General features: G+C 25.4%; 1 non-coding gene across 1 annotated transcript; it reads left to right on the top strand.

Annotated features, from left to right (window-relative positions):
* The first annotated feature begins 599 nt into the window (after positions 1-599).
* TRNAL-AAG (transfer RNA leucine (anticodon AAG)) lies at positions 600-680 on the top strand. The gene has a single exon. It is a non-coding gene; the product is annotated as a tRNA-Leu (tRNA).
* Positions 681-11,812: the final 11,132 nt, after the last annotated feature.

Below are 11,812 nucleotides of genomic sequence, written 5' to 3'. Positions count from 1 at the left end.
TGAAAAGTTAAGGTTATTTGGATCACATACAAATGGATAATTTGGAAAGATCACAATAATTATGTATTAATCAAATGACTATATCAACATAACTCACATGGTGGAATATATCAATGTTAATTCTTGGTGGTGTTTAAAAGCTTAGTCGAAGTTGGTTCCAATTTCACTTCAATCATTGATGGACTAATCCTACAGTATGTCTTGGTCTTGGTGCACATCTAATGTTTAGATTTCCCATTATGGGAATACTTTCATTTCGCTAAATATCGTTTGTATTTGGTTTCGTTGTTTGGGAGTAATACTTATCCTCATTGAGATATAGATTTCTCCTTTTATAATTTTTTCTGCTAAACCTTGTGCTTGGTTAATTATTATTAAATATTTTTTAGTTTTTCAAATTAAAAATATATATTAGATTGGAAAAATGAAAAAACAATGTGATTTTATTATTTTGGTTTGGGAAATGCTATTGAAAGCTCTTGTGATGGTACGTTAAACTTTGTATTAGCACATGCATAGAAACAAATTTTTTCAGGCATTGAAGTAAACAAAATGGGTTTATAGTCTAAATAACGCTAACATGAAAGATTAGCATCAAAGTTGAGATGGCCGAGTTGGTCTAAGGCGCCAGATTAAGGTTCTGGTCCGAAAGGGCGTGGGTTCAAATCCCACTCTCAACAAATTTTAATGTTTTATTAATTGTTCTGTTAGCGTATTTTGTTCAATTGGTGATTTAACTTATTTTGAAAATTATTTGATCTAACGTCATCGCTTAATGAGGCCATATTTTTTGGTTAAGTGCTATTGTTCTTCGAACTTGACTTGTTGTAATAAGAGACTTAAAAAACAATTTATTATAAACTAGATAAAACACTCATTATATAAATATTAATTAATATAAATTACGTCATCAACAACTTTCTTTTTACTAGAATTTAATCACTCATCCCTCGATTTTTGTTTTTAACAAAATCTTTTTTCTTTATAAATAAGATTATATAATTACATACCATTCAAAACTCATACAATTACAAAGTTTCATATTCGAATCTAGAACAAAATATTCAAACTAACAATATTAATATTTGTCGGTTAGAATAAACTCGCTTATTTCTTAAGTTAGAAACTATGAACAAGGAATACTTTAATTTTTTTTAGAAATATATATTCTTAAAATTGTATAATTTTTAACTTAGATAATTAAAAATAAAAATAATTAAACTAAATAATATACAATCTTATAATTGTAAAACAATGACGACTTTTAAGGCTTGTTTGATGGACATAATAAGAGACAAAATACAAATAAGTTATCATATCATATATGAATTCAATGTTTGATGAACCAACATATCATGTCTCTCTAGTTGAAATTTCTATCATGAATATGACCTGGGTTAGAAACCAGCAGGATATGATAAGAACTTTAGTTTACTTAATTACCCTTATAAAATATAATTTAAAATATAAATTGAAATATAATAAAATATAAATATAAATATAAATATAAATATAAATATAAATATAAATATAAATATAAATATAAATATAAATATAAATATAAATATAAATATAAATATAAATATAAATATAAATATAAATATAAATATAAATATAAATATAAATATAAATATAAATATAAATATAAATATAAATATAAATATAAATATAAATATAAATATAAATATAAATATAAATATAAATATAAATATAAATATAAATATAAATATAAATATAAATATAAATATAAATATAAATATAAATATAAATATAAATATAAATATAAATATAAATATAAATATAAATATAAATATAAATATAAATATAAATATAAATATAAATATAAATATAAATATAAATATAAATATAAATATAAATATAAATATAAATATAAATATAAATATAAATATAAATATAAATATAAATATAAATATAAATATAAATATAAATATAAATATAAATATAAATATAAATATAACTATAAATATAAATATAAATATAAATATAAATATAAATATAAATATAAAAACAATTTATAAAATATAATCTAAAATATAAAAATGTAAATCTAATCAAATAGAAACATAATTAATAGAATTTGATATTGAACTAAAAAAATGAAATATTAATAATTAATTTAAAAAATATTTATGGTTTTACACAAGATTAGTTTTGTCTTTTTATATAATTTAATAAATTAGTATTCACAATTATAAAAATATGAAAGTTAATTGAAATTTTAAAATAAATATAATTTGTTTACATGTATTCTTGCCATTTACATATAATATATATCATATCTTTATTTACATTCTAACAAATAAAATATAATTATTTGGTTACTCATGGTTTTATTTTTAAAATTTAAATTGTTTATTTAGTATTGTCAATGGATAGTTTTAATATATAATTATTTCATTACTTATTTAATTTTTTTTGTTAATTTATAATATTTAAAATATAATAATTTAATTTTTTTTTAAACTAATATGTAATTGTTCCCAATGATAATTTTGTTATTTAAATATAATATATATTATATCATATCGTGATAAGATGTGTATCAAATACATAACAAAATAAAATATCATATTGATTATATCCTTATAGGAAAAGACCGTACTTTAATGTAGGATTAAAATATCTTTGGTCCTGTTTAACACTATTTTGGATCAGTTGTGAGTGTACATTGGGTTCCCATACAAATGTTTGAGATTTTATTTCTTTATGAATTGGTTGAATGATAACAAGATCATTGACAATGAATTTACAACCTGAAAATCCATTTATTCTTCAAGAACCACTCATAACTAGAAACTAGATGAACAATCTCTTTAATTTCATATTAGATGTCACAAATATGACAAAAAAGAAGAATAAAAGGGTTTGTAACAAATATGGGGTGATAATAATTATGAGTGGATATTCATATTAGATGATTAAGGAAGCTGCTTTGCTTTGCAAATGCCATGGCTTGGATTTTACTAAAGCTACTTGGAAATTGGGAATTATGGAAAGTTGAGATATTGGACTTCATAAGTGATGGAATTTTGGATGGAGTCCTTGCTTTGTGGATTTAGCAAAAAGAAGAAAATATGTGAGTATGTTATTAAAGGTGGACTTTAAAAAACATATAACTTTATTAAAGGTTCAAAAAGGCGGAAGATTGTAGTTTTAATTTGTGAAGAATCACATCCTAATATCTAGAGGTTCAAATTGATACTAAGAACAAAATAACACTAAGAATCACATCATAATTTGTAAAAGTTATTTGTGAAATGACTAAGTTATGTTGACTTAATTTCTTTTAGGCAAAATAATACTTGAAGTTAAAAGACTCCAAAAAAATTTACATGTAAAAAACTAAATGAAAATTTATGGTGCTACTCACAAGTTGATTTTCTTAGAATTTTCTTTTGTCATTAACATAATCTCACACCACACCTTCCATTAATGTGAATTAATTCTTTTATGTTATTCACTATATTGACAATGTAAATATATCTATATTGTAAACTGCACAACAAAAATGTTCTCATAAAAAGAGGTAAATCATAACGCATCATTTAAGTACCAAGTCTTTTTTATATAGTTAGAACATTTATAAAAAAAAATCTAATTGTATACATTCTCTTATAATGTGAAGGATCACAAAATGGTGCAACCACAAAACAAACTAAGAATTTAATGTCCCATTGAATCAAAGCTCCTGGTACCAAATTTTAGGTAAAATAACATAGAGAAATTTAGGAACATAATCAATACACAAAAATATAACACTAAAAACTTCAAAATCAGATAAAAAAAACCACGACAATTATTTGATGACAACCAAATTACAATACTATGTGAATTTTTTTTATAATCCATATGCTTCTTAACAAAGTTAGATATTTAATAGATTATAATATTTTCCAAGTTAGTTTTTATGTTATTTTACCTACAGTTTTTCAGTTTTTCCTTTCCTTACTTGTAGCTAGTTAGTTAAAGGTTATCTTTGGGTTTGTCATGTATAAATATGATTGAATAATTTTTCTCAAATAAGACTGTATCATTGACGACTCTTCATCATATGCATATTTTTTTTATTGATTTTAGTCTTATTTATCTTTAACCATTAGTTAATTTAAGGATTTATTTGATATATTTTGTTGATTTTAGTTCTTTGATTTAATGAAATGTTTATGTTCTTATTTGCTTAATTAAGTAGAGATTTTTCTTAGTTTTGCGTTGTTACATTGTTTTAGTGCAATGCTGAATTTTGGTTAGTAATCAACATGACCAATGTGGAGTATTTCAGCCATATATGGAGTTGTATATGTCCAATGGGAGTCAAACCAAGTGCATATGAAATATAAGATTCATATCCAAATTCGGACTCAAAAGAGGAGTAAATTGCAGAAAACATCAACCGGAAGAAGTTGTGCGCCTAAAGCGCAAACGCTGCGTCCGGGGGGCATTTCCGGACCAGTGACACTATCCAGGCGCGCCCGGAGCACGCGACACGCAACTGCATTCATTAAAATGCCTTTTTTTTCACTTTCTATACATCTTTTTGACTATTGGGAAGTTGGGAGACTTGTGCCCTAACATATAAACTTAAATATGATCGTTTCTAACATCATTGGAGCAGTTTTATCAAGAATCATTCATGAATCTTTCTTGTAATTCTTCTCTAATCTTTATTTTTTCTATCTCTGCCATGAGTAACTAAACCCTATTTGTTAGGGATAGGTGTAACAAGATGAAACACTTATTTTTATGATTTGATTTCTAGTTATATGAATGAGTTTATTGAATTATTTTTCTCATCTTTGTGCTTAATGCTTATTATAGCTTAATCAACATTAAAATGTTCTACGATTTGTATTTTGAAACGGAAATGGACTTTACGAATACTTGAGATGAGAAATTCATGAATTTGTATTCTAGGGATAGATGCAGGTCATGAAACCAATTAAATTAGTTGCAAAGACAATAGTTTAACAAGAGGATTCATGTACAATAATGCATAATTCTAATCTTAAATCTATAAAGGAATTATGAGTTATTTTGGAATTAAAGGTTCTGTTACTAAGACATTAGGACAAGAATAATAAAGAAAATTCGATAATAATTCAATAAAGGAATTCAGTAATTAGGATCAAATTAGACACCAATGTTAGATTCGATTTATAAACTTGAGAATTTTTTGTTCAATTTTAGTAATTAAATAAAATTCAATAGTAAAACGCAATCCTTGAGATCAACACTCGGTACTACTATTTTATTATTACTTGCAACAATTCAGTATACTTATTGAAACGCTATCGATCATCATATTCAGTACACTTGTCTCCCTTGTTCTTGATAGCACAACTACAATTCTTGGGCGCGTACAATGAATGTTGCGTTGATTTCTAAAAACATTATGTGAGTACGTTGTAAATACATGGCACTTTCTTGGTTGCAACAATCAGTTTACGAAGGAATCATGCAATCCATTCTCTAGATCTATAACGCCCATCATGTTTGGAAAATAATAGTCTTTGTGATACTTTCCATTTGAAAAACAAAAAATGCGCTTGTAACACCCTAAAATTTATAATAAATTATTTTATTAGTTAAGTATGATTTTAAATAATTAATTTAATATTAAAATTATTTTAGAATATATGATGATAAATTTTTTGATTAATTTTTCGTTATATAGGTGATTTCTATGATGTGCTAGTTTTATAAATATTAGATTATATGAGCGATATAAATAATAAATATTATATTTTATTCTTTGATCTATTTTTTAAAAATAATAGTATTTTAGTGTAATATATATATTTAAAAAAAACAAATTTATACGATTTTACGTGTATATTTACGTGTACCCAATTAATGTAATACTTTTATCTGCGCTTGATTGATATTAAGTATGCACGTAATTATATTTCAATTATTTATAACTATTTTCTATTTTTAGTTATTTTTTTTTAAATAATTATCTTGAGATAATAGTAATATTGTGTTTAATTTTCTTTATTTTTATATACTGTTAGGGTATTGTAATTTTATATATATTTATTATGATTTAGTAATTAATATAAAATATTGACGTTATATTGATTTATTTTATAATTTTGACTATTTTCTAATATGTTGGTATTATTATAATGTGAGTATTTTGAGAAATAAGTATAATTGTAGAGATTATTTTGAATGTGAGAGTTTTAATTATTAGTAATATGTTTTTTTATATTGATTATTTTAATTACTCTAATTTATAAATTATTAGTAAAAATTGGAAAACTAGAGGGATATTAAAAAGAAGATTAAAAAATTATTAATTTTGTTTTAGTAAAATAAAATAATAATAATAATTATTGTTCCAGAAAACTTTCTCTGTTTTTACCCAAATTTCAGTATGTTGTTTCTTATATTTAGTTAGTCAATTAAACACGATTTTTCAGATTTTTAACAACTCCAATTTCTCTCTAAAATATCCGACTTTTCGGTTTATAAAATTACTTAGTTTGAACCGTTATTCTTCACCGTAAGTCCGATTTGAGTGAAACCAACGCCAAAACGATCGTGTGAAAAATTGTTATTTTATCCAATGATTTGTTTTCTGATTTATGGTAAGTTTTCTTGACCGAATTTCGAAATTAATTCTTAGAGTGTCTTTTCATAATCTATTTTTAATGTTTGCCCATAAACTGTCGAGTTAGATCGATTGATGGACAAAGAGTCAATGAATAAAGGCTGTTTGCTCGTGGAATCATATTCCTGTGTGAAAGCGTCGAAATAAGGTAAGGGTGAAAGAACGTTTGAATTCATGAGTGTAATATATTGTGAGATGAACGGGAAAACCACCGTATTTCTCAATGATTCATCCGGGGCTCGCTACGTATGGCAGTAGCCCTTTGAGGGATAAATTAATTAATGTGTAAATATGGAAATTATGAGATTAAAATATAGAATAAAAATATTTGTAGGGTGTTGATTGATTTAATTTATTTGAATGTGTGATATTGATATTATTGTGATATTGGGTGTCGAATTAAATTTATATATATGTGTGATTAGATAAGTTTATGTGATGTGATAACAAATGATAGATGTGTTGTGATAATTTTATGTAATGATGATGATGTACGATTAATAATTGTGATGTTATAAATTTGTGATAAGTTTATGTGATAATGTTTGATTGATGATAGTGATGCTATAAATTTGTGATGAGTTTTTGTGATGATGACGATAGTGATGTTCTAAACCATGATGAGAATATTGAATTAACCCCATAGTTGATGAAATAATGGTGATTTCAATTTGTGTTTGAGATGACGGTTTTAATGGAGTATCATATACCAACGAGGGGAGAAAATAAATATTGTGAATTTGTGAAGTGGAGATTTTTTTGTCATCATATAGGTAGGGCCTGACAAGCCTAGTGATTCCAGGGAAGTACAACTGAATGAGCCTGATCGTGGTGGTCTGCTGTCGAGTCTTAAGGAAAGATTGTTAGACCTTGGAGGTATTCGGGTGGGGAATTCCTAGGTGACTTGGAGGTAGCACTCCAAATGTCGGGAGCTACCACGCAACACAGGTTTGCCTCGATTGTCACGTATATGGCGAATTTTAATTGTCCGTCCACCGGGATGGTGACATAGTATCAAACCTTCTAACCAAGTACTTCAGAGTTAAAATGGTACCACATTGTGAAATAGATTCTAAGCTCATGCATAACATTGCACTTTATTGTGATTGTTTTGTTGTGATTAATATGTATCGTGTGTGGTGATAATTTATCTTAGACGATTTGATGTTATAGTGAAATTTATTGATTTTCCTTGAGCGATTTTGACTTTTTAATGTGATATTTTCTTGATTGAATGTTTGTGTAATGATATGGTTCTATTATGATGGTTTGCGTGTTCTTCTTACTTGTATTATACTATCATCATGATTTCAAAACCCACCTCCTTCGTTGTTTGTGTTTGACTGGCTTGGCTCTGCGTTTGTGAAATCGCAGTTATTACAGGTTAATGAGTCTTGAAGTTCAAGTTTGAGAGGAATCCCGCTCTGATAGGTGATACCAGGAATAAGAGTTTTAATTTGTGTTTTACTTATTTAATTTGAAAAGAATTTTTGTATGAAAATATTAGAAGTACTAGTAAGTTTTTAAAATTAAATCAAGTAATTATACTTAAATCAAGCTTATCGAGATTGCACTATTTTAAGGGAGAAAATAAGTTTAAAATGTTCTTTTATTTTTTAGAAATGTGATACCCGAATTAAAAATAAAAGTTTTTATTTTCTTGGAAATAGATTTTTATTTATCGGCTGCAAATTTTATAGGAATATGATATAATTTATTATATATATTATTTTGGGGTTTAAGGTGTCACAGCTCCCCTACCCTATTAGTATGTTGACATATGGGGTTCTTACTCTATTTTTTCAATTTATGGTCACAAATCTTTTATATCTCTTGTTGATGAGTTTAATAGGTTTACATGGGTTGTTTTGATGAAAAGTAAAGTGAGATATGTATTCATCTAGTTAATTTCATCTCTTATATTGAAACTCATTTTTCTATCAAATTGAAGCATTTGGAAAATGATAATATTGTAGAATTTAATGCATAGTTTTCTCGCATCAAAAGGTATCATTCATCAAAGATCTTGTGTTGAATATTCTCAACAAAATAGAATTGTTTAGAGGAAACATCAACATATTCCGACTGTTGCACAATCTTTAGCTTTTCAAGCTAGTTTACCTACTAGTTTTTGGTATTTTTCCATTCAACATGTTGTCCATTTAATTAATAGAGTGTCTTATCCACTTCTCAAATTTAAGTCTCCTTCTACTTTATTACATAATGCTCCTGCTACTTTACTTTATCTCAAATGTTTTGGATATTTGGCCTATGTTTCAACTTTGCATACACGTAGAACAAAGTTTCAATCTTGTGGTAGAAAATGTGTGTTTTTGGCTGTATGCTTGACACTACAGGTTTTTTTTTTTATTTTTATGATTTGCTTATTAATGATTTTTGTTTTTTTTTATGTTTCTAAATCTTATGCATGTATTCTACCTATTCCAATTGTTCATGGTGAAAATGCTAACCTTGAATCGGTTCTTTATATTCAGTCTGCCCCTCTTGATCCATCAACCCCTGCAACCCATCAAACTGACCTTCACCGTCCTTTTGATTCTTTGGAACAACACAACCCTCAACCTCCACCCCTTACACATTCCACAAGACCCAAAAATGTTCCTACTTACTTAAATGACTACTATTATGAACACTTTGGTCACATACCTCAACCTACTCCTTCACCATCCAACCCAAACTATCATTTTTGTTATGTTCTCACCGATGATAATTGTACCTCTGACTACAAATCCTTTTGCCTACATGTTTCCTCCATCCATGAACTAAACAATTACAATCAGACTAGTAAGTATGATTGTTGGGTCTCTTCTATGAACACATAATTACATGCTCTTGAATCCGCACACGCTTGGTTTGATGTTGATCTTCTTTTAGTAAAATTAATAATTATTTTTAATATAATGCAAATTTCATCAAATGCATAACTCAAATATTCAAATAAACTCATATTTTCATCTCCAACATCAAATTCATCAAATAAAGAATGAAAATATAATTTATTTAAAGATTTAAGTTATAAATTTGATGAAATTTGTATTATATTGAAGATGATAATTAATTTAACGGGTTTTGTTTGAAAATTTTGATGACTTTTTTGAATTTTGTAAAAAAAAAAAAAGAATAACATTGTTGATATTTTAAAATATAAAATATCAAATTGTCACTTAAAATTAAAATAAATGATAAAAAAAATACAAGACTATAATATTAACTAAAATTAAGTTAAGGGGTCGCATGTGGTATTTAATACTAATTCGATTATACATTAATTATATTAGCTTTCATTCACTAAAGCCAAATTATATTATTAGCACCCTCTTCTTTTATGGACGATGCAAGTTATTATATGATATTTCAATCAACTCCAACAATTAAAAAAAGTCAGAAAATATCCTTCCAAATAAAATATCCTTTCCCTTTATTAAATTGTGTTTCCCTACCATATATATGGAAATTACCACACAACATAAACTTTTTGGATGATTAATTAAATTAAATTAAATTATTTAAATTGTTTCTATAATAAAAGATAAAATTAATTAAATTAAATTTATAAAAAAAATATAATAAGTCAAATTGTTTTTATATGATTAATTACTATAAATTTATATCTTCCATAAACTATGCATAAATCTTATAGAAATAAATTAAAAATAACTATATGAATATATTATAAACTGTTTTTATAAAATCTCTTAAATGATATCACAAGTATTTATATTAATATATAAGTTTAAATAAAAATTTAGATAATTTCATATTTGAATCAAACATGAAAGAGTTATATTCATCATCTTACTATTAAATTAAATGCATTACAATTGATTCAAACAAGTCGAATCCATTAAAAAATTGAATCCAAAAATCATGTTCTAAAAGACAGATATAGGAGACCTAAAAAAGATTCTCTAAGAAGAACGTGAAGTGGAGATCACATACGTAAGCCAAAGGTAATGGGGATTTGCGAGTGTTGGTGCATATATTACTCACTAATCAAAAAAAAAAAAAAAGATTAATTAGCACTAAAACATGCACATCTTCACCTACCACTACAACCATAAATACGCTTTCATCATGCCCTCTCAGTCACTTCCTCACCAAACTCTCTTTCTCAATTCTCAAACCCACCCTGCCGCCTAAAATAATAATAATAATAATAATAATATATTAACCACTATTAATTTTTTTTGAGTGCAAACCAAATTAATCTCTCTTATATAAGATAGTTATATGAAAAAGCGTTAATGTCAAGTTATTTTCTTAGATGTAGAAAATGAATCATATGAACGATAAGATGGAAAGTTGATATTGAATTTCATAAATAAAGAGACTAAAGTGACTTTTACTTAATACATATAAGAGTTATTTATCATGTTTCTGTATAACACAAGTTAGATCACAAACTTAGACGTTAACATAAATAAAGCTTGAAGTAAAGTAAAACGAATACTTATTATGTATACATATAATCGGATAACTATGAGCTTCATGCATGTATACACAAATCGATCCGTCTCGTGAAAAAAAATACAAATTGATCATTAAATTTATTTTTTAAAATTTAAATTAAATAAGCAATTTTTATACATATTTAAATTTTATAAACCTACATATTATTGTTTTATGCTATTAATTTTGAAGTTGTGAGTTTATAATATATTTATCCATCATCTTTAAATTTAATGACTTTGAATATGTGTTGAGTCGATCGATACACTTTACCGATTTAAATAAATAATTTTAGTAAAAAAAATTACGATGAAATATAAAATGTTTATAATTATCATCATTTAATATATACTTCCCTTTAGAGACATGGTACACGAATGGAAGAATTCAGTAATTTCCATTGGTAAGTAAAATTTTGAAGATTACAAAACTATATAGACCATTATATACCCGTGTAAACATATTAACATTTATAATTCATAATTCTCCACGTGTCTTCGCATTTAAAATTTATTTTATATTTATAACACTAACAAAGTTATATTTATTTATGTATATAATTAAATTGAGTGGCTTCTAAGAGGAATAATCAAATAGGTAGTTTATTGGTGTACTACATTTATAAACCATCATATTCATTTAAAAAATAATAGTGTCCAGAAAAATAAAATAAAATAAAAGAGCATACGTATCTTTTCTCACCCAATC

This window comes from Cicer arietinum, chromosome 6 (genome assembly GCF_000331145.2).
Source record: "Cicer arietinum cultivar CDC Frontier isolate Library 1 chromosome 6, Cicar.CDCFrontier_v2.0, whole genome shotgun sequence".
Classification (NCBI taxonomy): Eukaryota; Viridiplantae; Streptophyta; class Magnoliopsida; order Fabales; family Fabaceae; genus Cicer; species Cicer arietinum.
The sequence above is the reverse complement of the archived record's forward strand: the minus strand, read 5'-3'. Positions and strand labels throughout refer to the sequence as shown.